Source organism: Pseudophryne corroboree, chromosome 3 (genome assembly GCF_028390025.1).
Source record: "Pseudophryne corroboree isolate aPseCor3 chromosome 3, aPseCor3.hap2, whole genome shotgun sequence".
Taxonomy (NCBI): Eukaryota; Metazoa; Chordata; class Amphibia; order Anura; family Myobatrachidae; genus Pseudophryne; species Pseudophryne corroboree.
The window spans coordinates 189568269-189596094 of record NC_086446.1 but is presented as its reverse complement, the minus strand read 5'-3'; the positions used below and the strand labels follow the sequence as shown (position 1 = coordinate 189596094).

Genomic DNA, 27826 nt, shown 5'->3' with positions numbered 1-27826 from the left:
GCTGCTTTGCAGCGCTTTTTTCTATTTGTAGGGTTTGTCATTCCCCCCCCCCCCCTACTATATTTTGCCAGAATAAAGGTGGCAACCCTACTTCTTCATCAACAGCATAACTGATCCCCCTCTTACCCCTATTGAGATCCATGGGGGCTGTATCTCTAAGAGAAGAGATAAGAAATCTCAATTAAATCTCACTCCAACTTTCTTTTCTTTAAATAGGGATAAAATAAAAATGATCTTTTCCTCAGCTAAAATGCTGGAGAAAATAATGTTATGGTTACCAAGTTTGCACTGATGCCATAATTTAAGTTATCATGTGATAAATATGGTAAAGCCATCATTGTCTGTTCACAGTTGCAGAATTTGCAGGTATTAGAATGTTATATTTGATCATGTGATAGAAAAAAAGTGAGCGGTGAACACTGCTTAATATAACTCAGCTCCAACATCGTTAAGAAGACTACTAAAAAAAAATAGCCCTGCCAAAATATTTCCAGTTATCTTTCATTCCACAGTCATAATTTCCCCTGAACCCTCCTCCAGTTATATTTCTGTCTCCATGTTGCCCTGTATAACTAGTCTCCGGAACACCCCAGGGAGCATTCCCAGAAAGTAAACCTTCTCTTGGCAAGGTGTGTGGCCAGGACACTGACCCCTATGCTTCTGCCTTGAAAAGCTCTTTAATTGTAATCTGGAGCTTGCCCTTCCTGCAATACTTTTATAAAGATAACACTTTTATTGAAAAATGTGCAAGGACAAACTTTCTTTTGTTTTATTTTTTTCCCGTCTCCCTTCAATGCGATGTCAAGATTTTTGGTTATAGAATGCATGGTTCCTTCCAACATGCTTACAGTATATCAGTTTTATGTTCAAGACAATAATTTAGCAAAAGCTACAAGAGGCAAGAAATTCCTTTTTGGGGCACTCTTTTACAATGTAATGAATATCTTTAAAAATTGATGGGTATATTGACTCTTAAAGAAAGTATTTTTTGGACAACTCCTAGAATAAATATTTGTGTATATCGTAAACATATTCGATATCTATATATCTATCTCTACAGTGGGGCAAAAAAGTATTTTGACAGCCACAGATTGTGCAAGTTGACCCACTTAAAAAGATGAGAGAGGTCTGTAATTTCCATAATAGGTACACTTCAACTGTGAGAGACAGAATCTGGGGGGAAAAAAAACAACAGGAAATCACATTGTATGATTTTTAAACAATTTACTTGCATGCATCATCTTCTCTACAGTAGGAGTCAGACTGCGCGGCTGTGCAGTTCTCCATGCTTCACCACCACAGACATCTCCTGATAAGTACCACTACCTAATGCTGTTACCTTCTGTGATATATGGGCTCCTGATTACCGATATCAGTGTTACATCTGAGTCACCTGTGTACACTAAATAAACCTGCATTACTGTTTAAGTTACTAAATGTGTGGACTGACGTCACTGCACCAGATAGCCCAGAACACTCTGCCAACACCCACTTCACAGTGAAGCGGGCAAGGTAGTGTAAAAATCACCGGCAATCGCGGGGCCACGGAAAGGGGGTGGAGCTAAATTACTGGCATTAGCCATTTAGCTTCGCCCCTCACCGCAGACCCGTAATCATGGGTATTTCCCTGAATTGAGGATGTCCCATAAGCTCCACCACTTGCCATCGACCCGCGAATCACGGGTGTTTCCAATTTTTGGGAGCGGGCCTAATGGAGACCAATTGGCTATGCCCCCAAATTGACATGCAGCATCTCCTCTCCGGGCTACTCTCGAATAGAATACTGAATAAATACGTAAGTATGATTCGAGAATGCAAATTGGCATATCATGAAAAAAAGTTAATATACTATTCTCATTCACCTAATTCAAGGAGAGAAGTTTCATTTATTACACACTATGGCAGTGGTTCTCACATTTTTTTGAATCACGCCACCCAGAGCATCACAAAAATTTTCACGGCACCTCTGGGCCAAAAGTTTCTTATTGGTAAATTTAGAAAATAAAATATTAAATAAAGTAGATTACAGTACATCTAGAAAGTATTCACAGCGCATCACTAATTCAACATTTTGTTATGTTACAACCTTATTCCAAACTGGAATAAATGTATTTCTTCCTTCAAAATTCTACATATAATACCCCATACTGATGTGAGAAAAGTTTGTTTTTATATTTTTGCAAATTTCTTAAAAATAAAAAACTAAGAAATCACATGTACATAAGTATTCACAGCCTTTGCTCAATACTTTGATGATGCACCTTTGGCAGCAATGACAGCCTCAAGTATTTATGATTATGATGCCACAAGCTTGGCACACCTATCTTTGGGCAGTTTCGCCCATTCCTCTTTGCAGCACCTCAAAAGCTGCATCAGGTTGGATGGGAAGCATTGGTGCACAGCCATTTTCAGATCTCTCCAGAGGTGTTCAATCGGACTCAAGTCTGGGTTCTGACTGGGCCACTCAAGGACATTCACAGAATTGTCCTGAAGCCACTCCTTTAATATCTTGGCTGTGTGCTTAGGGTCGTTGACCTGCTGAAAGATGAACCATCGCCCCAGTCTGAGTTCAAGAGCACTCTGGAGCAGTTTTCATCCAGAATGTCTCTGTACATTGCTACATTCATCTTTCCCTCTATCCTGATTAGTCTCCCAGTTCCTGCCGCTGAAAAACATCCCCACAGCATGATGTTGCCACCACCATGCTTCACTGTAGGGATGGTATTGGCCTGATGAGCGGTGCCTGGTTTCCTCCAAACATGACACCTGGCATTCACGCCAAAGAGATCTGGCCACTGTACCATACAGACCTGATTGGTGGATTGCTGCAGAGATGGTTTTCCTTCTGGAAGGTTCTCCTCTCAGAGGAATGTTGTAGCTCTGACAAAGTGACCATCGGGTTCTTGGTCACCTCCCTGACTAGGGCCCTTCTCCCCCGATCGCTCAGTTAAGACGGCCGACCAGCTCTAGGAAGAGTCCTGGCGGTTCTGAACTTCTTCCATTTACGGATGATGGAGGTCATTGTGCTCATTGGGACCTTCAAAGCAGCAGATATTTTTCTGTACCCTTCCCCAGATTAGTGCCACGAGACAATCCTATCTCAGAGGTTCACAGACAATTCCTTTGACTTCATGCTTGGTTTAGACTCAGACATGCACTGTCAAGTGTAGGACCTTATATAGACAGATGCGTGCCTTTCCAAATCATGTCCAATCAACTGAATTTACCACAGGCGGACTCCAATTAAGCTGTAGGAACTTCTCAAGGATGATAAGTGGAAACAGGATACACCTTAGGTCAATTTTGAGCAAAGGCTGTGAATACTTATGTACATGTGATTTCTTAGTTTTTTATGTTTAGTACAATTTTCAAAAATCTAAAAAAACAAAACAAAACTTTTTTCCATGTTGTCAATATGGGGTATTGTGTGTAGAGTTTTGAGAGTAAAAATGAATTTATTCCCATTTGGAATAAGGCTGTAACATAACAAAATGTGGAAAAAGTGAAGCGCTGTGAAAACTTTCCAAATGCACTGTATATGTCATCCTTAGGTCACTTATGTGGTTAGGGACAAGATTTGCTTCTGTCAGTCCACATATTTTATGATTTGCAGCCACCAGCACTGGTTTTGCCTATTACATTGACCATAAATAATTTGAATTGGTCCTGGACCACAAACTCAGGGTACCCCTGCAAAAGCCTCGCTGCACCCCAAGGTGCCACGGCACACAGTTTGAGAACCACTGTACTATGGATAACTGAATAGTTCCTATTACCACTGGTCACAAATTATGTGTATTTTTCCGTGATCATAATAATGTGCAGATGTATCAAATGTATCTGTCAGTGGAATAAAAAGTAAGAAGCAATAAACCATGACGCCCCCCCACCCCACCCCCTTCATCATATTAGCAGCTGTAATTTATCACTGTTAATAGGTTTGCCAGGGGCTATCCAATTGGCCTTGATGCTGCGAGCTCCTCCCCCCGGCAGCCTAATATTAACCTCCACCGCCACCCACAGCCTAAAGGTGCATACACACAGTGCAATGTAACCTTACGATTTTGACTATATTGTCAAAATCGTAAGGAAAGTTAATGCAAATCGCACCGTGTGTACACAGCTTGTGATACCGCTGCGAGCTCCTGTGGGGCCGGTATCCCATGAAAATATAGACTGTGCAGGCAAGTCAATCTGGACTATTGATAAAGCTAAATATTTATCTTATAACATTCACTATATACTGGTAAGAGACTCAGTACGCAATGGGCGTACGGGGTACCGTAAGGGTACGTACTTAGCGTAGCAGACGCTTGGCCGTGGTCGAGACGCACGAGCGACACGTTCGCTCACGGCTTACGCTAGGTATCGAGCACGCTATAGGCGGTCCGAGTACCGTAATGCTACGCTACTAGCGTAGCGGACGCCGTGCCCACAAAAGGAACACGAGCGGCGCAGACGCTCACAGGATGACACACAGTAAACCTTGTATGCAACACAATGAAAGGATATGCTTATGCTGTAAACCTTAGTACTGTAATATTACCACAATGCAACGCTGATTAACCCTTATCGTATGAAAGCTGTTGGAGCGATTAAGACGCTCCGAATACCCTTAGAAATGTAATAAACACACAATGCCTTGCTAAGGTTCCAAAACCTTTACTAACGAGATTATAGTATGTAAAAAGGGAAAATACAGTTAACAGTTTATACACTACAGGCTAACATCAATATCTAAACATAATAACTACACATATACAATATACAACAGCGTAACAATAACAGAGAGAGAGAGAGAGAGAGTATGGCAAATACAAACAGAGAACAAGTTGGTTACAGAGAAACACTTACACACTGGGGAATGATCGCTGCGCAGTCCTGGTACCAGCTCTCAAGTTAGTCAGTGATGAAAACCTTTTGTGGAGAGTAGACTGAGCTGGCCCAAGCTGGCTGCCTTATATACACTGCATACAGTACACTACAAAGGGGCCTACAATCTCATTGTTCATTGGACGCAGGACTCTGTCCTTACATTATAACAAAAGGTCATAGGTTGATTCAAACAGGTGGGCTGTGACTATTTTATACTGCTCAGGTGGGAGGGAATCTCAGGATTCCCGCCGCATGGATAATGAACTGCAAATATAGCAAATGTCCATAAACTTCTTATAGACATAACTATTCGCAGGAGCGATTGATTTCTCTCAAACCAATACCGGAATGTTTCTAATAATATACTCTACCGTTGCATACTAAACACCACTGCTCAAAACCTGTCTGACCCTTCGTATCATGTAAAGAGGGATTTCTCTGTCCATAAACCAGTTACACTAAACAAACTTACTGATATTATTAAGGAGACCATAACCTACAAAATGCACTATTTGGATTAAATATGTTGCGATCGAGTCGCTCGCTAGACGCCTGCAAACTCCGCCGTAAATACACATCTCCATGCGCAGGAGACGTCGGAGCGTCCCTTACGCAACCTGAGGGGATGCGTACGCACGGGGGAGTGGGTGCACGAGCAGCGGGCAAGCGCATGGGGTTAGTACAAGGCATGAGAATAACGATATTTTTCGACTTTGACAGTCCAGCGTTTGGCAGTCACCAATAACTGCCACTTCCTAAACAAAACAGAAAAATATGTAAACACCTTTTTATGATTGGGTAAGGGGAGGAGAGGAGAAGGTAGGAAAAGTATGACCTAGTGAGATAGTAAAAGCATGTGTGTATGAAATCCATGTTTGAGGGGTCATGTATCATCGTGCCGTACGTGTTTTAAATCAAGCTTCGAGGTATTGCGAAGTATACATTTGAATCCTTCTTATCCCGTGTCAAGGGTCTGTGGATGGGCTGTCAAACTCTACCGAGCTCTTTTCGGCTTTTGGTTGCAACAAATGGGGAGCACATTCAGTTGATGATACATGAAGAGGGGAACATGTGAATGCTGATATATGTGTCTATATTCCCTGTCGACTATGTGTGTCATTACCTGGAGGTTGTAGAGATGAAGATAAGAAACAATCGTTATAAATGCAGTCGTAAACTATGTGAGTTTATATAAACAGTCGCCGATTGAGGTCTTGTCTGATGTCTTGTCTTGATGTACATGTTGTCTGATGTCTCTCGGTGCTTTTGCTATAAATAGCGAGCAAAAGCTTTTCCATTGTCCATAAAGTTACAGTCGCTAAAGTATTGGGCTATCGTAAAAGTTAAAGTCACTAGGGATATTGGGGGCTTGTAGCATAGTTCATCAATGGTCTGTATAAAAGAGGTTGTCAAATTCTTCTTCCAAGCGGATGTCTTTGTGCCTTGGAGGAAAACAAAGGAGAAACGGGTGAAAGAAACGGACCATGGAATCACATTTTCATCACAACATTGTCTCTATCGTTGGGTCATAAATCAAATTAGTTGTTGTTATTACAGTGTCCTCGCTCCTCAGACTCATCACTCTGGTACTACCTTTACACTTCGTTAAAGCCCGAACGCATCTAAATATCAGGCCAACCAATATGACGACTCCCAGAATACACAAGAGAAATTTCCCTACGTCCATTATAATACCTTGGGTCCATTCTCCTAAACCAGAGAACCAATTTCGTGGGTTCAACCATGACACCCAACTGGTCAGCTCATTACCCACAGCAGCGAGTGTGAGATTGTGTTTCCTTCGAAACTCCCACTTCAATTGCAAAATGTCATCCATCTTTTGGTCTATGACCTCGGCCGGGTCCTCAGTGCTGTTTGTAATATACGTGCAGCACTTTACACCATACTGAGTTGCTAGGGTAACACAATACCCGCCTGTCACTGCTGTGAGATAATTGAGAATCATCCTATGCTGAACCAGCTCTGTTTTGTAGGCTTGTAACTCTTTCCCAGTGTACCTGAACGTGTCGTCATACATTTCGGTGATATTGTCTAACAAGTTCGCTAGCACAGATATATATTTATAATTTATCACTCCTCTGGCGGTACGAGTGATATCTAACGCGAGTAGGAATTGAATCCCGGTGGATTCATGGATCAGATCAGAGGCCGGATGCTCTGTCCTCTCTATCAGGTGCCTTTTAACGATGTGCTCGTAATGAGTGTGAGTATAAGGAGCTTGGGCACCGCGGTGAATGTCTTTCATTTTGTTATGGGATACAGTCATTACTTCAGGCAGTACTTTTCCAATGTAACACAATCCCTCTGAGTTTGGGGCAAGCCACTTATACGCCTTTCTCCCGCATATGAAATATGAATCATCGGGGAGAACATATGGGACGGAGTATGACATTACCATGTTACAAATTTTCCATGTGAAATCTCCTAACCCTAACTCTCCCATCTGTCTAGTACACGTATCAGGTTGTACGATATGTGCACAGTATCCTGGTGATACTTCTCCAACTTGCATGGTCCTACTTCCTAGAGTATACCTATAACGGAAATATTTTCCACTGTTGGCGATCTGGCGTATAAGCTCTGTGTCTATGGGCATTCTATCGGCTCTATATGAAAATGTCATGGTTTGATTACTCCACGACACTTCCCAATTTCCCGGCTTTCGGGGATTGGAAATGTTAAAGCATACTAAGGACTTATCCACGTGATACTGGTGGAGCTTCAAACTAGGAGGACTAGAGATATTAAACCTCTTGTCCACCGGCCTCCCACCACTTAACTCAAGTACCTCTCCTACAGTTAAAGGGAATGGTACTAGTCCTGATTTGCTATGACCTTGAGGTACTGGAGAGCATACCCAACAGTCTGTCTGATTTAACACTTTACCCACTAAGGAGTGATAGTCACTCAATGGATGCCGGTCCATGTGGACATTAAAACTGGACTGACATTTCTTGATTTATTTATTTATTTATTAACAGTTTCTTATATAGCGCAGCAAATTCCGTTGCGCTTTACAATTTGAAATAACAATAACAAACTGGGTGATAACAGTCATAGAGGTAGGAAAGCCCTGCTCGCAAGCTTACAATCTATAGCACCCATCCTTAACTATATTGTCACAATGCCTACAGATGCAGTTCTCTTCAGCTAACAATCCTTCACAATTCCTTCTATTGTCAATGCTACCAGATTGTTTTCTGATACTCGCCTTTACTCTGTGATTATGTTGCTCTTGGAAAACTACGCCTCCATCCTGGTCATCAGAACCCATTCCAGATCCTTTCTCGACCTCCATGGTACTCTCACTGAAACAGACTGCTCTGGTCAACATCATGGTCAACAGGAAAATCCGGATCACAGTCTCTTGGGGCACGTCCATCTTTATAGGAGGAAAAGGAAAAAAAAATAAGAAGGGGGAAGGAGAATAGGAGGGAGATGGGAACTGGAGAAAATAACAAAAGGGAAAAAGAAATCTGGCTCGACAAACGCCTCCGGTCTTATTATTCTCAGCGCTCAGGTGTCGTCTCAACCTTCCCGGAACAGACACTCTAGTGATACAAACTCTACCGTCTGTTCTTTATCACGGGACCTCTCCGGGTCAGCAACCTTTTTACAATGAGACGAATGGACCCAAGTCTCTCTCTCGGCAACCTTCAGTGCTGTCGTGCTGGTCAATAAGACTTGATATGGTCCTTCCCATCTGTCAATAAGGCAACCTGAGCGTAGGAAATTCCGTATCATTACATAATCCCCAGGTTCAATGTCATGACAATTACGGTCTGGCAAATCAGGAATCACCAACTTTAGATTATCATTCTGATTCCTCAATTGCTTACTCATTTTAACCAAATACTTTACAGTGACTTCATTGTTACATTTCAAATCATCCTGGGGGTTAATCATAACATGGGGTTGTCGACCAAACAGAATCTCAAAAGGAGACAGATTAAGAGGGGACCTGGGAGTGGTTCTGATGCTGTATAATACAATTGGCAAAGCTTCGGGCCACAACAATCCTGTTTCAGCCATTACCTTGCTTAATTTGTTTTTAATAGTGCTGTTTACTCTTTCAACTTTCGCACTCGCCTGGGGGCGGTACGGAGTGTGCAGCTTACTATTAATTCCCATCAACTTACACATTGCTTGAAAAACTTCACCTGTAAAATGGGTACCCCTATCACTCTCAATGATTCTAGGGATACCGTACCTACACACAAATTCCTGCACAATTTTCTTTGCAGTAAACACAGCGGTATTTGTGGCCGCGGGAAATGCTTCAACCCAATTTGAGAACACGTCAATACAAACCAATACATATTTTAAATTTCTACAAGGTGGCAATTGTATGAAATCAATTTGTATTACCTGGAAAGGACCATCTGTAGGAGGGATATGGGATGGCTCTGTTGGTATTGCCTTTCCGATATTCTTCCTCAAGCAGGTGAGACATGTCATCGCTCTTTTACCCGCATGGGAAGAAAATCCTGGGGCGCACCAATAAGCTCTTATCAACTTACACATTCCTTCTTTGCCTAGATGAGTCAGTCCATGTGCCGCTTCCGCTAGACTTGGAAAGTATGCTCTGGGTGCCACTGGCTTACCCTGTCCATCTGTCCAAAGTCCTGAGGACTCCTGGCCATATCCTTTTGACCTCCAAACTGCCTTTTCTTGTGGTGAACACAAATCTTCATTTCATATAATTTCTGTGTGTTTACAGTATTAAATACCATCAGTTGTGTGCTGTCTGTCTGTATGGGGTTACTGGCTGCTGATTTAGCAGCTTCGTCTGCTCGGCTGTTACCAAGTGATACCGGGTCTTGGCTATACGTGTGAGCTTTACACTTGATAACAGCCACTCTGTCGGGTTCCTGTATCGCTGTTAGAAGTCTTTTGATGTGCGCTGCATGTGCTACGGGTGTGCCAGCTGCCGTCATGAAATTTCTGAGGCGCCATAGGGCCCCGAAATCATAGACTACTCCGAAGGCGTACCTAGAATCTGTGTAGATATTGGCTGACTTGCCTTTAGCCAGTTCGCATGCTCTGGTTAGGGCAACCAGTTCAGCAACTTGTGCTGAGTGTGGTGCGCCTAGGGGTTCCGCTTCTATGGTACCTTGGTCATCTACGACTGCGTATCCAGTACACAAGTCTCCCGAGTCCGTCTGTCTGTGACAACTGCCGTCAGTGTAGAAAGTAAAATCTACATCTTCCAGTGGGTTGTCACTGATGTCAGGCCTTGCCGTGAAATTTTGGGTCAAATATTCCATACAATCATGTGTGTCATTTTCCTTACTAAATCCTCCTTCACCATCACTCTCATCCTCCACCCTTTGTGCCTGTCCAGGCACACCTGGGAGATATGTTGCAGGATTTAGTGCGCTGCATCTCCTTATGGTGATGTTTACGGGGGCCATCAATGCCAATTCCCATCTTGTAAACCGTGCTGATGAGACGTGTCTGGTTTGGGCCGAATTCAGTAAGGCTGACACTGCATGTGGTGTATGAATTGTGAGGTTGTGTCCTAGCACTACATCTTCGCTTTTACTTACTAGCAATGCTATTGCTGCAACGCTTCGCAAGCATGTGGGGAGGGATCGCGCTACCGTGTCTAGCTGAGCGCTATAGTAGGCTACCGGCCTGCTGGCATCACCATGCTTCTGGGTTAAGACACCTGCCGCGCACCCAGCACTCTCTGTTCCGTACAGCTCAAAGGGTTTTCCATAATCTGGCATGCCTAATGCTGGTGCCTGCGTTAGGCACTGTTTAAGTCTCTCAAATGCCATCTCAGACTCGTCTGTGTGCGAAATCCGATCAGGTTTGTTTGAGGAGACCATCTCCTGTAAAGGCAAGGCCAGTATGGAAAAACCTGGGATCCAGTTACGGCAATACCCACACATTCCTAAAAACGTTCTAATCTGTTGCTGGGTTTGTGGCAGGGTCATGTCACGAATTGCTTGAATTCTATCAGCGGTGAGGTGTCTCAGTCCTTGTGTCAGACAGTGTCCCAAGTATTTTACCCTGGTCTGGCATAATTGTAACTTGTCTTTGGAAACTTTGTGTCCGGTGTTTGAAAGATGAAACAGGAGTTGTTTCGTATCTCTCAGAGATGATTCCAGTGAATCTGAACACAGCAGTAGGTCATCCACGTACTGTATTAATATTGATCCACTCTCAGGTTGAAAAGACTGTAAACAATCATGCAAGGCTTGTGAGAAAATACTTGGACTGTCAATGAAACCTTGTGGAAATCGAGTCCAGGTGTACTGAACTCCTCTGTATGTAAATGCGAATAAGTATTGACTGTCAGGGTGCAGAGGTACCGAGAAGAAGGCGGAGCAGAGGTCAATCACAGTGAAAAATTTGGCAGTGGGAGGGATTTGCATAAGGATGACAGCTGGATTTGGCACTACGGGAAATTGACTCTCAACTATTTTGTTGATCCCTCTTAGATCCTGCACTAATCTGTAACCCCTCCCCCCACTCTTTTTAACAGGGAAGATGGGACTATTGGCAGTGCTGGACTTCCTTACCAGAATGCCCTGTTGTAGCTAGCGCTCTATTACAGGGTAAACTCCAAACTCCACCTCTGGCTTCAGAGGGTATTGTGGGATTTTTGGAGCTATCCTACCATCTTTTACTTGTACAACTACTGGGGCTACGTTTGCCATTAATCCAGTGTCTTGTCCATCCTTGGTCCAAAGTGATTCCGGTATCTGGGAAATCATTTCCTCTACCTTGGACGGACACCTATTTACAATAACAGTGTGTGACATTAATCTTGTTGGGGAGTCTAGCATATCCTGCACTTCCTGAGCATGGTCTTCGGGTATGTCCAAGAACACACCTTCAGGAGTACAATATATGACACATCCCATTTTGCACAGTAAATCTCTCCCTAGGAGATTATTCGGAGCCGATGCAGCCAGCAGAAAAGAATGCTTGGTATGCAAAGGCCCTATCGTAATCTCTGCAGGTTTGCTTAAAGTGTAGTGTTGTACTACTCCTGTTACTCCCATGGCTGGAATTGTTTTACCAGTGGTTCTCATGCCCACGGTCGAATTTATCACCAACTTGGCCGCCCCCGTATCTACAAGGAAATTTAGAGATTTACCAGCTACATCAATTGTGACCTTGGGTTCACTTCCAAGGCTCGCAATTAATTTCACTGGCTGCAGATTACAGGTGTGGCCCCACCCCTATTGTATGTGGTGACCTCCCTGTATTGCGCTGGCGGCTATTACCTGTGAAGGGGGTAAATGGGAACTATCAGAGACTTGCCAGTCTCTTTTTGGGGGATACCTTTTTGTTTCCCCTGCGTGTGGCTCATAACTCCGTCTCTGCGGTCCTCGATCCCAATTTCGTGTGTCATGTCGTTGTCTAGGGGGTTGATATGAGTTTTGTGCACTTTTAAATCTACAGTCTCGTGCAAAATGTCCCTCTTTATGACAGTAATAACAAGTTACCACATTTGACTTACCCACAGGGGTCTGTGACTTATGCTGAGTTGGCCTTGTGGTAAGGGCCTGTATACTTACAGCCATTAGCTTATCACTCTGCTACTCCCTGTGTCTGGTGATGTTCCGATCATGATCAATAGCGGCCTCTCTCAAAGTAGCCACCGACAAACCTCGCCAACATGGTTGGGTGGTCTGTACCCTCGTCCTCAATACTTCCTTTAAACCATCCATTAACACAGATACTGCTACTTCTCTATGATTCACATTTGTCTTAATGTCTTCTATCCCTGTATACTTAGCCATTTCCTGTAGTGCCCGATGAAAATAATCAGCAGCTGTTTCTCCCTCCTTTTGCTTGATGGAGAAAATTTTGTTCCATTTAGCAACAGCTGGGAAATATACTCCCAGCTGCAAATTTATTCTTTTCACATTATCTTGATTGTACTCCTCAGTAAGGGGTACTTCTTCGTCTAGTCTACAGTCAGTTATAAAACTCGCTGAGTCAACATTGGAGGGTAAACATGCCCTCAGCAATGTCCGCCAATCTTTGTTATTGGGCTCTACAGTATGTCCTAGCTCTCTAATGTACTTCTGGCTTGCAACCAGATCTTTCCTAGGATCAGGGAATTCAGACACCATTGATCTTAATTCCGTTCGAGAAAAGGGGCAGTGCATGGCGATGTTTCTGACAGGAGTGACTCCTGAAGTGTCAGTTTTCCCATTTGGTACTGCAATTACCCTAACGGGATTAAGTTCAATAACATCATTCTGAGTAGATTCTACAGCATGTGGTGCAATGGTTTCAGCATAGTGTACAGTGCCGTACTTACCAGTTGATACGACCTCACCTGTCCCTCCACTAGGGGCCTTTGATACTGCTCTTACTGGTTGGGACGTGCCCACTGTTGTTTCTGCTATGGTGGCTTCTAGAGAGAGTGCCGATATTGTTGTGGGTTCATCCTCTTGGTCACAATCCTGGGGAAAGTTTAAAACAGGGTACAGCTTGCACGAGTTAGTATTAGCATCAACAATCTTAGTTACATTATTCTTAACATCTATACAGTTACTAAGTGCATGTTTATCATACACCAGTGTGCCATTCTCTGTAACCACTTTCTCTCCCGTTATGTATGGTGGTGGTGGAGCGGTGGCTATCAGTTTCCTGATAGGGTTAGATCCAGCCGCTTGAGCCAATCCTCTCTGTATTTCACCTTCCTGTTGCCATAATTGTAAATAATCATAATGTTTGATCCGTCTCTTTGCAGATTTAATGAGACATATCCTTCTCCTTAGATTTTGTAACACCTCGGGGCTAAAACTGCCTACCCGTGGGAACTTTTCCCCGTCATGCAGTCATTCTTTCCCATTCATCGCACAAAACCTCTGTGTGTGAACCGTATTTCTCACACATGATATACCTTGCCGACCCGATTGGTCGGTTTACTGAATCAACTTGGACCAGGGTTGATCGCCCCCTACCTGAACAACTGGCCCCCATCTTTGCAGGTGTTGCTTTCGCTACCTCTGACCTTCAAATCAGGGTCTTCAGCGAACCCTTACAAAAACCAAGATGTCCTGGGTAGGCCGACGGTGAAAGTTTACCGAGTACCTCCACTCACCCTTCGCCCACGTTGGCCAGTACTTCAATCACTGACTCAGAGCTGCTGTACCCAACCTAGGGCCCCTATGAACCTTTATTTACTGGGGCGTTGTGGGAGTAGGTTACCCATCCCCAGCAAGTATCGGTTGTTAGAGAATTCCTGAGTGACCAGCGAACCTCCCTTAAAATAATTTTTTTTTGACACAAATCACGTTAGAATGTACAAATAGCGTTTATGACCCCTCTAGCGTACGCAAATGGTAGTGGGTCAAGTTACTAACTAATGCACACAATTACATGCGGTACAATCGTTCTGCACATAAGCAACTAATCTTATGTGCGGAACGACCAGTGGAATCGAAAATTGTGGCTGCAAATTCCTTCAGCCAGAGCTTAATGGCCTATATGGGTATTGCACCAACCCTCCTGGTGTTGTGCTTCTTGACTCTATCTGTAGCGGACTTCTTAGTCCGCTGTACCTAGACCTCCTGGTCTGTCTCTGGACCTCCTGGTCCGTTATCTCTAATGCTCTTATTTTAATATGTTAACAAGGGATGCCTCCCAAGCCACCGTGCTGTCACTTTCACGTATGTACCTCACGAGAACTCGATTTCCTGTGATTCCACCCAAAAATGAGAAACTTATATATATGTATACACACTCTTTCACCTCATATACTCTTTACTTTCGTTTCTGTGCAGAAATCTCTTTCATTCAGTATCACAGTCTAGTCCCGAAAGGAGTTACAACTAGAGAAGGATTATTTACGCTAAAATTTAGGACACTGAGATTGACTTGCGCTATTATCGCGTTGCCTCCGTATCACCTACTAAAACAATACTATCGTGTGATTTGTATTACGTGGGCGTACCCATACGCTCCGTTGCGTAATATACGCTACGTGCGTCAGCCCTTGCGTCGCATACGCTTGTCCCGCCCTTTGTTAGGGACACGTGTACACAGGCCAGACACGTCCACAGTAACACAAGTAACACGTTTATATCAATGTAAATGATCTTTAACTGTAATCATTTACTGAACACCACACAGAACTTCCTTGTATCTTAGGCAAGCCGTGTGCGTTTTTTACAAATTACTCCCTTACGTATTAATTTTACTTTTAACTACCAATAGCAACAAATCTTTCTCAGCACGTTTATCAATGATAAATGGCAAAACAGGAGAGTGAGATGTGAAAATTACACAAATGACAAAATGCAGGTGTGTGCGTGTGTTGCGTATGCAATGCGTATTAAACAGAAATAAAACAGTTTTAAAAGACAATAGCGTACTGTTCTTACCTTCCGGTTCCGGATTCCACCAGCACTCCTACAGCGTAGCGATGCAGACGCTTATCTAGTCAGCACTACCGTATCCCTCACCACCAACATGGATACAAAGGGATACGCCTTCCCGCCCTTTGCTGACAGATAAAGTCTGCTTGTGTTCGCTAGAGCGGATATGTGGAGGACGGACGAGCTGCCAATTGATAAAGCTAAATATTTATCTTATAACATTCACTATATACTGGTAAGAGACTCAGTACGCAATGGGCGTACGGGGTACCGTAAGGGTACGTACTTAGCGTAGCAGACGCTTGGCCGTGGTCGAGACGCACGAGCGACACGTTCGCTCACGGCTTACGCTAGGTATCGAGCACGCTATAGGCGGTCCGAGTACCGTAATGCTACGCTACTAGCGTAGCGGACGCCGTGCCCACAAAAGGAACACGAGCGGCGCAGACGCTCACAGGATGACACACAGTAAACCTTGTATGCAACACAATGAAAGGATATGCTTATGCTGTAAACCTTAGTACTGTAATATTACCACAATGCAACGCTGATTAACCCTTATCGTATGAAAGCTGTTGGAGCGATTAAGACGCTCCGAATACCCTTAGAAATGTAATAAACACACAATGCCTTGCTAAGGTTCCAAAACCTTTACTAACGAGATTATAGTATGTAAAAAGGGAAAATACAGTTAACAGTTTATACACTACAGGCTAACATCAATATCTAAACATAATAACTACACATATACAATATACAACAGCGTAACAATGAGAGAGAGAGAGAGAGCGAGAGAGAGAGAGAGTATGGCAAATACAAACAGAGAACAAGTTGGTTACAGAGAAACACTTACACACTGGGGAATGATCGCTGCGCAGTCCTGGTACCAGCTCTCAAGTTAGTCAGTGATGAAAACCTTTTGTGGAGAGCAGACTGAGCTGGCCCAAGCTGGCTGCCTTATATACACTGCATACAGTATACTACAAAGGGGCCTACAATCTCATTGTTCATTGGACGCAGGAATCTGTCCTTACATTATAACAAAAGGTCATAGGTTGATTCAAACAGGTGGGCTGTGACTATTTTATACTGCTCAGGTGGGAGGGAATCTCAGGATTCCCGCCGCATGGATAATGAACTGCAAATATAGCAAATGTCCATAAACTTCTTATAGACATAACTATTCGCAGGAGCGATTGATTTCTCTCAAACCAATACCGGAATGTTTCTAATAATATACTCTACCGTTGCATACTAAACACCACTGCTCAAAACCTGTCTGACCCTTCGTATCATGTAAAGAGGGATTTCTCTGTCCATAAACCAGTTACACTAAACAAACTTACTGATATTATTAAGGAGACCATAACCTACAAAATGCACTATTTGGATTAAATATGTTGCGATCGAGTCGCTCGCTAGACGCCTGCAAACTCCGCCATAAATACACATCTCCATGCGCAGGAGACGTCGGAGCGTCCCTTACGCAACCTGAGGGGATGCATACGCACGGGGGAGTGGGTTCACGAGCAGCGGGCAAGCGCATGGGGTTAGTACAAGGCATGAGAATAACGATATTTTTCGACTTTGACAGTATATTGTGTACAGTCTAGTACATTGTATACTCAAAATTGGCACTTAGTCAAAATCTCAAGTAAAGATAGTCAGTATCGGTGGTTCAGGGCTCTGGGGAGTTCAGGGGAAATCGCAGTCAAAATCGGAGATAGTCAATATGGGTGTGTGTGTGGGTGTGGGGGGGTGCATTTATCAACAGGATGTAGCTATTTAAAACTTGTTGCATATGATAAATGGTGCTCCAGCCAATCAGCTCCCGTCATGTGTTTGAAAAATGATACTTAGAGCTGATTGACTGGAGCGCCATTTATCATACAGTTTGTAAAAGCTACAACTCATTGGTAAAAAGCCCCATTGATCGTTATGTTTGCACTATTAGGCTGCTTTCAACCTGTTAGTTAAGTATTAGTGCGCCCAGGGGCAGTTTAGGAGAGGAGGAGGCCTCTTTCGTCTGGGAATCTAGCCAGACTCGCATTAAAGTATGAGCACTAGGGGCTCAGACTGTAATGCCCAGATGTCCATTTCCTGGCAATTTCTCTAGTACGCATGCACAAAATGGTGGGAAAATGGCCACCAAGCCATGCTCCCTGGCATACCATTCCCCCCTGCTCCGCATAGACCAGTGTCATTTGTATTGTTGCACAATATCTGAAAATACCACTCCAAATTTCTGTGGCAAGCTTTCAGTAGAAAAAAAAAAACTTTCTGGACAATAAAATGTTATGAAACAAGCCAATTAGCATGCAATAAAAAAAATATTATAGAGATGTGCGGCTGGCACTTTTCGCGTTTTGTGTTTTGGTTTTGATTCTAATGCCACTTTCGTGTTTTGGTTTTGGCTTGGTTTTGCCAAAACCACCCTTTTGTGTTTTGGTTTTGGATCTGGATGATTTATTAAAAAAACATAAAAACAGCTAAAATCACAGAATTTGGGGGTAATTTTGCTCCTACGGTATTATTAACCTCAATAACATTAATTTCCACTCAGTTCCAGTCTATTATGAACACCTCACAATATTGTTTTTAGGCCTAAAAGTTGCACCAAGGTGGCTGTATGACCAAGCTAAGCGACACAAGTGTGCGGCACAAACACCTGGCCCATCCAGGAGTGGCACTGCAGTGTCAGGCAGGATGGCACTTTTCAAAAACTAGGCCCCAAACAGCACCTCATGCAAAGATGTAGAAGAGGTGCAATGTGGGAGCTGTATGACTAAGCCAAGCGACACAAACAATTGGCCCATCTAGGCGTGTCACTGCAGTGGCAGACAGGAGGGCAGATATTAAAAAAAAAAGGCCCCAAACAGCACATCATGCAAAGAAGAAAAAGATTTGCAATGAGGTAGTTGTATTATGACTAAGCCAAGTGACACAAACAATTGGCCCATCTAGGAGTGGCACTGCAGTGGCAGACAGGAGGGCAGATATCAAAAAAAGGCCCCAAACAGCACATGATGCAAAGAAGAAAAAAAAGGTGCACCGAGGTTGCTGTATGACTAAGCTAAGCGACACAACCACCTGGCCCATCTAGTAGTGTCAAGCAGTGGCTGAATGTCGAGGGTGGGCCGCAATTGATCGGTAGACTGACAACATCTCCAGCACGCCCCTGTAATTTTTTAATAATTCTGCAACTGGTGGACTTATACGGCAGTACCCCAGGACTAATACAGCAGTACCCCATGACTCATACGGCAGTGTCAGACAGGATAGCACTTTTCAAAAACTAGGCCCCAAACAGCACCTCATGCAAAGATGCTGAAGAGGTGCAATGAGGTAGCTGTATGACTAAGCCAAGCGACACAAACAATTCCCACTGGAATTATACGTCCAAATCACTGGAATTATACGGCAAAATCACTGGAACTATACGGCAAAATCACTGTAATTAAACGGCAGTACCACTGGACATATACGGAAGTTTCAGACAGGATGGCATTTTCAAAAAAAATAGTCCTCAAACAGCACATCATGCCAAGAAGTAAAAGAGGGCAATGAGGTAGCTGTATGACTGAGCTAAGCGACACAAGTGTGCGGCACAAACACCTGGCCCATCTAGGGTTGGCACTGCAGTCCCACTGCACGTCTAACACCAGCATAGTTGTTATGGCCTCAGTAATCGGCTTTGCAACAGGGTATATATATATATATATATATATATATATATATATATATATATATAGCAGTATCACTGGACTGGACTTCTACGCCAGTACCACTGTAATTATACGCCAGTACCACTGGAATTATACGGTCAAATCACTGGAATTATACGGCCAAATCACTGGAACTGGAATTATACGGCAAAATCAGTGGAATTATACGGCAAAATCAGTGGAATTATACGGCAAAATGGAGGTTGAGGGCTTCCATCGTCATGTAAAGCTGAACCACTAGTCATGAACATAGGCCAGGGCCTTAGCCATTCCTTGCCACTCCGTGTCGTAAATGGCATATTGGCAAGTTTACGTTTCTCCTCAAACCATTTAAATGTATTTTTTTGGGTCTTTTTACTGATCTTTGGCTTTTTGGATTTTACATGCCCTCTACTCTACTATCACATTGGGCATCGGCCTTGGCAGACGACGTTGATGGCATTTCATTGTCTATGTCATGACTAGTGGCAGCAGCTTCAGCACTAGGAGGAAGTGGTTCTTGATTATTCCCTATTTTATCTTTCAAATCTTTGTTCTCCATTATTTTTCTGGAGATATATAACACAATATGCGGCACAGGAGAGTGTACCCCTACACCTCACAGGGCAAACCCTGTAAAAATTATTTGGATTAAATATTAATAACCCCTTTATTTGGAGTAAATAATATACAGCACAGGACAGCACCACTGAATTTATATGGCAGCACCACTGGACTGGATTTATACGGAATTATATGGAATTATACGGCAGGATAACTGGAATTATACGGCAGTATCATGGGAATTATACGCCAGTATCCCGAGAATTATAGGGCAATATCACTGTAATTATACGCCAGTATCACGGGAATTATACGGCAATATCACTAGTATTATACACCAGTAACACTGGATATATGGCAGCAGAGGACACCACCACTGTGACTGGTCACTGGACTGATGCTGCACAAGAGAGACACTACCCCTGGTCTGATGCAAGACAACACAGCAAAAATGCAAGGGACTTATACAGCAGCCAGCAGCACTGGGGACATATAGCAGCAGAGGACACCCACACTGTGACTGGCTGGACTGATGCAGCATAAGACACTGACTACACTGAACTGGACTGAGCAGCACAAGACAGCACTAGAATCGCTACCCCACTTTCACGCTCCCACACAGACACTGAGGATGGAGACACGTCCTCTCACTACACTCCGAGACTGGAGTGAAAATGGCTGCGACGCACGGCTCCTTTTATGGTATCCAAATACCACGAGAATCTGACAGCAGGATGATGACATTTTGCCTCGTTCTGGTTTCCGAGTCAGGCGGGAAAACCCGAGCCTGGCTCGGATCCGGGCTCGAATGGTAACGTCCGGTAGGGTTCGGTTCTCAGAGAACCGAACCCGCTCATCCCTAATAAAAATCCACCCCAAATTAGAATTATATCAGTGCTCATTAGTGTCATAGAGGGAATGTTAAGATCCCTACACACGCTGCAATATGGACTACCGATATGGACTACATAGTCCATATCAGTAGAAAACATAGTCCATATCACACAGAGTCTATACAGCTTGCGATGCCAATGCGCGCTCCCGTTGGGTCGGTATCGTAGGAAAAAAATAGACTATGCAGGCAGCTCAATTCTTACAATCTACAATGAGCCATTTCTAGTATAGTCAAAATCAGCCATAGCCAAAATTTCACTGTGTGTATAGTCAATATCGGTGGTTCTGGGCTCCAGGGAGTTCAGGGGAAATCGCATAATCAAAATCGACCATAGCCAGAATCGCACCGTGTGTATGCACCTTTAGTACCCAGGTTACATCTAAACTATATTATAATTATGTCCCGATGTGTGATTGTCACCTAAGAGCCCAGATCCCTGTAAACTATTTCAAAAGGATGCTTGCCAAACTTGATGGATTTATCTGCATTGATCTCAAAGAATACATACAGTAAAAAAAATGTTGAGAACAAACATATAAATAAAAAAGCAAAACATACCTGGGTTTTTTTTTGTGATTGTGCCATTACCAATATTCTGTTGCAGCACAAGCAGGCTTCCCCAGAATCACCTGACTACTGCAAGGAAAACAGCTGTGTGTGGTTACCAAATCACAGGAAGAGAATACCCCCAGTGTATTAACCCTCCTCCTGCCAGGATAACCTGTGACAGGGAGAATAATTATTATATGTTTGCAATACAGGTGATAATATAGTTACAAACATCTACACACGTGAAAATAGTGCAAAATACTAGATAACTACTATTATGTGAAAATGATGGAAAAACCCCTGACTTGCAGGATTTGTAAATGTTCCCCAAATAGCACCTTTCTCTTGTCAACACCAAGGGGGGTTATGTAATAGTTCTAAGATCACAGAACCAGCGTGATTTTGGTGCGTTTTACACTAAATTTAAAGAAGACATCAGTTAGGCCTTTTTTGCATTTTATAACTGATTGCCCATTAAATTTAGTGTCAAAGTAGCCCCAGAAAATATTCATATACTGTATACTGTAGTTTAATGGTTTGTTTACTTGGTTTGGAAAGTCATATTTGTTTACATACTTAAATGCTAAGATTATTGTAGGGTCACAAACAAATTTATATAGTTCTATTAACATTTATTTTTCACTTTTTCCAATTTGTTGTTTAAAACAGAGATGACCAAGTTGTTGTTTACTATTTATACCTGATTTTGCTGTAGCTCTCATACATGGGTATGGGATTCAGGGTCGACACCCATAGGTCGACAGTGGGTAGGTTGACACGAGAAATAGGTCGACACCGGCATTAGGTCGATATGAACATGGTCGACATGAAAAAAGGTTGACATGAGTTTTTAATGTTTTTATGGTGTCGTTTTCTCCGTTAAGTGACCGGGAACCCCAATTAGTGCACAGCGTCCTCTTGCATGGCTCACTTTGCTCGCCATGCTGCGTGGAAGGTGCTTCGCCACGCTACCACCGTGCTTGGCACAGGTTACTGTAACCGTTCCCAATCGTAGTCCACGTGGATCGTGAAGTATGAAAAAGTCCCCCCCCAAAAAAGTTAAAAGATCATGTCAACCTTTTTTCATGTTGACCTTGTTCATGTCGACATATTTCTAGTGTAGACCCATCCACTGTCAACCAATGGGTGTTGACCTAATGGGTGACGACCTAGAGTCCTGATACCCTCATACTAGCTAGGCCAATTCAGGGCTGTTTTTTTCAATCCCAGGATTCTGGCTTGAAAAATGCTCAATCCCGGGATTCCCGGTATCCCGGTATTGCAGTAGGGATCAGTGAAGGGCAGTGGTGAAGGGTGTAGGGAGCAGCGCTGGAGGGTTGGTGTAGGTAGCGGCGCGGGAGGGTTGGTGTAGGTAGCGGTGTGGGAGGGTTGGTGTAGGTAGTGGAGCGGAAGGGTTAGTGTAGGTAGCGGAGCGGGAGGGAGGTTTGGTGTAGGTAGCGGCGCGGGAGGTTTGGTGAAGGTAGCGGCGCGGAAGGGTTAGTGTAAGTAGCGGCGCGGGAGGGAGGGTGTAGGTAGCGGTGCGGGAGGGAGGCTGTTAGAGAGCACTGCACGGAGGGAGGGTGGGTGTAAGTAATACTACTTACTAATAGGTGGGCGGCAGCCATGGAAACACTGAACGCGGTGGCATTTCAAATGTAGCACCGGCCACCAGCCAATCAGAGCTGGCGGACCGGCAGCCAATCAGAAAAGCGGCCGCAGCAGTCGCTCCTGATTGGCTGCGGCTGCTGCGGCAGACTCCCTGATGGCTGCCGGTCCTCCAGCTCTGATTGGCTGCTGGCCGGCGCTACATTTGAAGTGCAGCCGCGTTCAGCGTGTGTCCATGGCTGCCGCGCGCCTAATAGTAAGTAGTATTACTTACACCCACCCTCCCTCACTGCACAATTGCACATGCGCAATGTAATCCCGTGAATCCCGGGATTGGAGGCTCCAATCCCGGGATTCAATTCCCGGCATTTTTGGGCCAAAATCCCGGGATCCCACCGATCCCGATCCCGGGATTGGCCTCCCTACCTCATACATACCATAATTCCTGGTATTGTACTGTTTCTGCTTCTCTGAAAGCATATTCAGATCGCAATGCCGGGTTCCACCCGTGAGTTGGAAACGGGTCCTTCTCACCACACAGCGACCTGTGTCGACCTGGCAATATATCAGGTCGAAACCGGGTTATTTGTGTGGTGTGAAAGGGGTATGAATGTCTCCCAATACCTATTTACCCATACGCTTCTATTATATATTCTTATCATTATTGTAGTACTGTGCTATATTTGTGCTAAAATGGGTTTTGTAAGTCAATAAAATTTTTATTAAAAAACACCCAACAGAGATGACCTTGACTCTGATTTGACTTCTTAGTTTTCATCACAACTATATGGTCATAGGAAGAAATGTAATTATCTTGTACATATAACGCCCCTTAGTTGGCACTCCTAGATATGACTTCTACAGTATGTGTGAGACATTAGATCCTGGTGATCCCTTAGGCAGTTTTTAATATCACATGTTATAACTTAAACATTATTAATGTGACTATTTCAATAAAAAAAACTTTTATCATTTAAATCAGAATGCGTGAAAAGTTTATTCAAATCAATGTAGTCATATTGCGTCCGCATGCAGCCTAATATTTTCATGCCATGCTTTGTTACGTACTGTAACAGCTGATTTGGTTATGTTAGATGGTAATGTGTAAGTACTTAATATCTCTGTTAGGAGCAAAATTACACTGGTTCTGTAATCTCAGAACTATTACCTAACCTCCCCAGGTGTGACCAGGCAGAGGATATGTACTTCAATACTTACAGAACCTACCTACCTTTCCTAAGAGTTTCACCGTCATATCATCTATATGAGTGTTTCCCAACCTCGTTCCTCAAGGCACCCTAACAGTACAGGTTTTAAGTACATTTATGCTTGAGCATAGATAGTTAAATAAAAATAACTGAGGTACTTATTAAGTCACCGGTGCTCTAGTATGGCTATTCTTAAATCCTGGAGTATGCCTTAAGGCAGGCATTTCCAACCTCGGTCCTCAAGGCACACCAACACTGCGGGTTTTAGTGATATCCAGGCTGCAGCACAGATGGTTAAATCAAAATAACTGAGGTACTAATTAAGTTACCTGTGCTCAAGCCTGGATATCACTAAAACCTGCACTGTTAGTGTGCCTTGAGGACCGCGGTTGGGAATGCCTGCCTTAAGGACCAAGGTTGGGAAACACTGATCTATACAGGGCTGTCTACCCCTTTCAGACATACGACCCGGGAACTTCCCTGCTCAGTCCCAGGTTTTTCACCTCTGAAAAATCCCAGGTTTTGCTGGGACCTCCTTTCACACTACACCTGAGACGTGGGAAATTCCTGGTCAACCCCTTTCAGACATAAGCCTGGTCTGCCCTGGCGGCCAGGGCAGACCAGGCTACTCTCATGTCACACACACACACACACACACACACACACACACACACACACACACTCTCTTCCATGTCTTACACACCCATGTCTTACACATACACATGTCACACTCAAACACACACATACAAGTGATATACACACACATGCCAAATTCATACACATCATACTTGCCTACCTGACCCTCTCCATGAGGGAGAAAATGCTCTGTTCCTGGACTTTCCTGGTAATGTATGATTGCCATCACCTGTGGTGAGCTAGATAATTGATAAGAAAGGTGTTTCACCACAGGTGATGGCAATCATACATTACCTGGAAAGTCCAGGAACAGAGCATTTTCTCCCTCATGGAGAGGGTCAGGTAGGCAAGTATGATACACATACATACATACTCATACACAAACTCACCACAACAGTCCGCCTCTCTGTTTTTAGGCTGCTTCAACTACTCACAGCAGCATGGACTACAGCAGCCGGTGCACGCCCTCTCTTCACTCTGGCCCCCTCCAGGCAGCCCCGCCCCTTCCACAAGTACACACGCCAATCAGGTGCGACCTGGGAGCAAGTTCCCGGGTCGCACCTTTCAGATCTAAGCTGGGTTGTCTAAAAAAGTCTAGGGATTAACCCTACTCATTGCAGGGTCGGCAACCCAGGAACGTGTTCCCGGGTTGGGGTCTTTCAGACATGCCAAAATCCCGGGTTTATGCGCGTTCATGTGCAAAAACCTGGGATTTTGAAGGCTGTCTGAAAGGGGTATTAACAGCATTGTAGACCCTGATCAAAGCAATGCACTGGGGACCCTATGCGCCCATTCACAGGAATAAATGTAAAAATAAAATCATAACTTACCCCTACTGCGGTCCCGCACATGCTTCCATAAAGTGAGTGGCTGTCAGTACTTTGGTGGATAGCTCAGCCATCGACCAATCAGCATGCTGGCAGCCATTCACTGTCTGGCTCCAGGCTGAGAGGTAGGTAGAGGATGCTGCCTGGCCATTCTGATTGTGTGTAATTTACAATCAGAGTGGACAGGAAGCATTCTCTACCGGCCTCCCAAGAAGATCCAGAGGCACCAGCCCACAGGGCAGAGTACCCTTGGCCCTGCTTGAAGGCCCCTGGAATCGTGAGGCCCCGGGCAGCTGCCTAGTGTGCCTATACATTAAGATGGCCCTGGATCCATATGCTCTACATTCCATTTAAACCTTGCTCTGTACCTTTTTTATTTCCTGTTTTGGAATAGTAGGTATGGAGATTGTGAATGTCTATTGATGTACCAAAAACATAATACCAGCATTGGTCTTGAGCTTATTTTATAACCTAGTCATAGAAATAATGCACAATTGCTCCCAGATAGATGTTAATGTAGCTTTAATTTCCTTGCTGTACATGGAATAATCCTAGCTAAAAGCTGTTGGCTGCACACACATCACCATTGCATGGGTGTAACTATAGCGGGTGCAAGGGGTGCCATTGCTATGGGGCCCAGAAGCTTAGGGGGGCTGGACCCAAGTAATAGAGTTGTATACAATTTCCCAGATTTGCATGCTAAGCAATTGGGTCTGATTCATTGCCCAGCCTGATTGTGTGACATAACATTCTCAGTGAGAAGAGTGTATAGTGGATGTTGTAATGGTAAGGGGCCACTGTAGTGTGGCACAATATGAACTGGAGGTCACTGCAATGTGTCATAATCGGATCTGCTCACTGTAATTTGGAGGGCACAATAATGTCACATAATAAGTCCTGTGACACTATATGAAATGAAGTCAGTATATGACATAATTTGAACTGGAGGGCACTGTATTGTGGCACAGTATGAACAGTGGGCACTGTATGTGGTAATGTGAGTTGGGGATACTGTGTGGCATGATGTGTACTGGCAGCCCTACAATGTGACATCATGTAAATTAGGGAACTAGGGCACTGTTATGGGGCAAAAAATTAACAACTGCTGCGGAGAGGTGTCTCTCAAGAAGCATTGGGACAGTGTCAAAGTCATATTGCATATTTCGATATTTAGAATACACTATGGCATTTACTAATGGACGCGTCTACGATGCATGTGTCAAATCCGCATGCTATAGGTAATATGGTAGGGCGCAAATGACCGTAACGGCGAGTTACTGTGCACATTATGGTAGAAGACGCATTTGTTAATAAATATCATACGGTAACACTTATCAAATATTTCTTACTTACAGATAATATACACATAGGCACCATCTACCCAACACACCGTTTATATATATTGTAACATGTGTAACAGTGACAATTGCGCAATAACGCTTATAGACACACAGGGACATATTATCTCCCCATGTCTGGTATCAAAATGATCGTCAGTTCATTAGCTAATATCCGGTAGTAGCGAAAAACCGTAGCATGTGGCATTCACAAGATATTAGCAAGTATCAGATATGTGAAAATAATATGAATAAGTAATTAGGTACACCGAAACTAGTTGTCTGGTGAGACCCTGAGGACAGCAACAGTCGTATTCCTGAAGACAATGGGGGTCATTCCGACCAGATCGCTCGCTGCAGTTTATCGCAGTGCAGCGATCGGGTCGGAACTGCATATGTGCCAGCGCCGCAGTGCGCCGGCGCATGCCAGCCATCATTGCCTAGCGAACGCCTCTGAGGCAGAGGCGGTCACTGGGTGGGAGGGGGCTGGACGTCGGCGTTAAGCCGCCTTTTAGGGGGCATGGTCCGGCCAACGTAGGCATGGCCGGGCCGTTGGGGGAGGCGGGCCGCGGCAGCTGAGTGATGTCACATGCAGCTGCTGCGACCCAGGGCAGCAAAGGGGTTCTCCTCAGATGCAAAAGATTTTCCGCTGAGCGAGGCTTTTGCATTTCTGCGAGGGGGCAAGTACTGACATGCGGGGCGGACTAGCCCTGTGCTGGGCGTCCCCCCGCATGTCTCAGTGCCTGATCGTAGCTGTGCTAAATTTAGCACAGCTACGATCAACTCGGAATGACCCCCAATACCTTTGAAGGGGACCAATGGACTATCAAGATTTACAACTGTGTACTTTACTGACCATTCGTAGCAGTGCATCCCCCACTGCACGGTGGGGGTTGGAAATCCTGCATAAATATAGGACAAGCCACAGTAAGCATTAGAGCTCCTATCTTGAATCATCGCTGTTATCTGCTGACGACTGTGGCCTGGATCCAGGGGTGCTTGCGTATGAATTTGGTCTGTTACCTGTAAGTCATTATTGGTGTATTATACTGTACTTGCATTTATTTGTATACCTGTGTTTATTGTTTGATCAATTGTTACTGCATTCTGTATCTGTTTTTCCCTTTTCTCTTTATTAAATGTTTGCGGGTTGGAGCGCAATACACTTGTAACGTGTTTAAGGTAAAGTGTCGCACTTCTCATCGGAGTTGCATCCATACGCCCACAGGTTTGAGCTTGCGTATCCATAGCAC

The 27826-nt window shown here is 44.1% G+C and overlaps 1 long non-coding RNA gene across 2 annotated transcripts in view; it reads right to left on the bottom strand.

The window, feature by feature from the left end:
• Nucleotides 1-21092, bottom strand: part of LOC135055085 (uncharacterized) — a 256252-nt gene extending 235160 nt beyond the window's left edge. For both annotated transcript variants that reach the window (XR_010243641.1, XR_010243642.1), the window contains exon 1: nucleotides 20970-21092. This is a non-coding gene — a long non-coding RNA (uncharacterized LOC135055085). The remainder of the gene's footprint in view (nucleotides 1-20969) is intronic.
• Between the last annotated feature and the right edge of the window lie 6734 nt (nucleotides 21093-27826).